Source organism: Acartia tonsa, chromosome 13 (genome assembly GCF_053477335.1).
Source record: "Acartia tonsa isolate MP-2025a chromosome 13, ASM5347733v1, whole genome shotgun sequence".
Lineage (NCBI taxonomy): Eukaryota > Metazoa > Arthropoda > Copepoda > Calanoida > Acartiidae > Acartia > Acartia tonsa.
The window spans coordinates 40,851,184-40,854,158 of NC_137272.1; positions in this window are offsets into that span (position 1 = coordinate 40,851,184).

A 2,975-nucleotide genomic window follows, 5' to 3' on the forward strand; every position below is an offset into this window, starting at 1 on the left:
ACAATGTATCTTGTTATAAAAGTCCTTATAAACCTATTTGGACATTCATAATAAAATACAGGGTGACCGAGTTTAGTTTGATTTTTTAAAAGGAAAGTTACTCCAATATTTATTGTGCCTGTCTGTTTGTCATTCATGTTTTCTAGTTTATGTTCTTATCTAATGAATACATAAGAAAAGTATAAAAAAACCTAATTAGTTGATACTTCTTTGGTTACTTAAAAGGAATACACAAATAAATTAAGTAAAAATAGTCAATTAGTCAATTACATAGTAAAGCTTTTTATTAATAGAAAAAGTAAAACAAATTTGTACCAAACTTCATAACTTCAAACTCCAAGCTTTTTTATTTTTTTTTTGGGGGGGGGGTAAAATTTTGAAAATAAAAATTTTCAAACGGCACCCCCAAGCTCATTTTTTTTGGGGGGGGAAAATCTTTATTTCATAGAGGCATTTTTTTATTTAAGGGGTGGGTAAAAATTTAAAATCCAAATTTTTTTTGGGGGCGTAATCACCCCTTTACCCCCCCCCCCCCTTGGACGTCTATGAATATAGTTATCATGTTTTTTTTCTGACGTCTTTGTTGTTTCCTTACGCTAAAGGGTTTGTCCTTCTAGATCTCGAAAACCACTGAACCCTATTTATAGGGAAGCTTCAAATAGATTCCAGTATGTTTTTAGACTATTTAAAAAATTCTTGTGTTGGTTTAAGATCATTTTACTGCCCTCCGGCCTTCTTTCTCTAGATGTTAGGGGCACCAGTAAATTTATAAAATACTAATAAAGTGTTTAATTTAATATAAACTTTTTTACCTATAATAATTAATTTTTGCATCATATTATAGACAGCTTTCTTCGCATAGCAAAATTAATTATTATTAGATCGGCCTCTCGGTGTTAATCCTGTGGATATTAATCGGTGTTTGAAGCCATACTGGAAAAGAATATTACAAAATTGTCATGAATCAAATCAGATAATTGGAATTCTTTTTAGTAGCGAAGCTACTCTATAATTCACTTTGTCTGTCCGTAATAATTCCTAAATTTTTAGGTTTTCGTGATTTTCTCTATTCCTATTCAGGATTGACGGCTGAAATTGTCAGGGATTGAATATGCTCATATTCTACATATTTCCATCAATTTTCAATAACTTTTGTCTATCAATTGCGGTTCTAGATCGATTCCTATTTTTTAAAAAAGTTTTCATCATTTTAAAGGTTGCGTGATTTTAAAGGTTTTTTTGATTTTCCTATTTTATCAAGTTTAATTTTAAATATATGACACTGTTCTATAATATTTTTTTACGATATCCCTTCATCATTTTTAAGCTTCGCTACTCATGGATATTGTCATCCTTGTTTGGCTTAAATTTTTGCTGACTCTAATGTAAGATTCTTTGGAATCATACTTCAATTCATTCAGACATTTAAATAGAAGATATTTCTGTCCTAAATTATGGAATAATTCTTTTATAAAATAATTTCCAATCTCTAGGAACTTTTCAAAAAGTAATAGTTATTTCTCGCATCGTATTATAAACGGCTTTCCGCGGATATAGAAAGTACAATTATATGATAAAAACTAGTTTTTTAGCCCGTGCCTTCGGCATCTCGGAGCAAAAAAAACTGGTTTTAATCTTATAATTGTACATTTTATATCCGCGGAAAGCTGTTTATAATGCGATGCGAGAAATAACTATTCCAGTCTTTAAGAACTTTTCAAAAAGTGCTGTATTTTCTCAATGTGAATTTAATTTTGTTTTATTTTCATGATTAAATAAAAGAGGAAGTGAGGGGTAACAAACTGGTAATTTAATTTTTATAATCACCATCTTATTTGCTGGCTTATAACCTTGGATACTTTTATTAAGTCTTGCTGATTGGTTCCCATAAATTAATCTTATTTTCATCATTGCGGATTTACAACAATTTATTGCCCTATGTCTTATCTTTTGCCATTGAGTGAGGGGTCGTTTGACAGGTAATTATGATAATTTTAACACTTTCTCTGATGCGTTGGCTTAAAGACTTTTGGTACTTAATCAGATCCTGGTTAGTTTCCAAACTTTTGAACCAATATATTTATCTATAATAATCAAATAATCATTAGAAATGTACATCAATATCTCTTCCATTTTCTTATCCCGTCAGAACCATAAATTAAGGGGAAATTAATGAATTGGGAGATTTGTCAAATAAAGTAAAAACCTTTTTAAACAACTTTGATTTTTTTTCGTATAGTTTCGTGACAACGCCTCTTAAGGGGCGTTTCTTTGTATTTTCACATTATCTATTGATAGATTATTTTAGGTTAGATTAGGTCAAGTAAGATTATTGCCCCGCAGGGCAGAATTAGACAATTGGCATCAAAGGGAATATAACCGAATTAAAAAAAACATAATTTACAGCTAAAAGGAACCAATCAGGCGTCTCCCTCAATAGATATCATTTAATGCATTAAGACAAAGCAGAGATGGGTTTTTGAAAGATGAATGCCGCGTTTTTTTATTCGCGAAATATAAACAGAGTATACAACTATTTATTTAATTATTTCGCTTTTGTTGGTACGGCCTTCATAGAAGAAAAACAAATTATCTTCAATCCATTTTTGCTGCATATCAATTATTGCATCTTTTTAGAGCTGTATTAAACATTATACAAATGGCTACAATAATAATTTTAGAATTTTGAATTCTTAAGTTGTATACTCTGTTAAAATCCTATCGTCTTCGTTCAATCAATCAATGTCTAACAATGTTTTTAAAAACGCGGCTTTCATCTTTCAAAACCCCATCTCTGTTAGACATACTGTGTAAGAAGAGTAAGTGACACCTTTCAAATTTAAATTTAAATCTCGACATTTTCACCGTTTTTATCCTCATAAAAAAAGGATATTTGTCTGTGTGTCTGTCTGTATGAACTGTAAGATCTTGCTAATCATGCTCCTTTACCGTGAAACTTCTCATAGGCCAAGAGA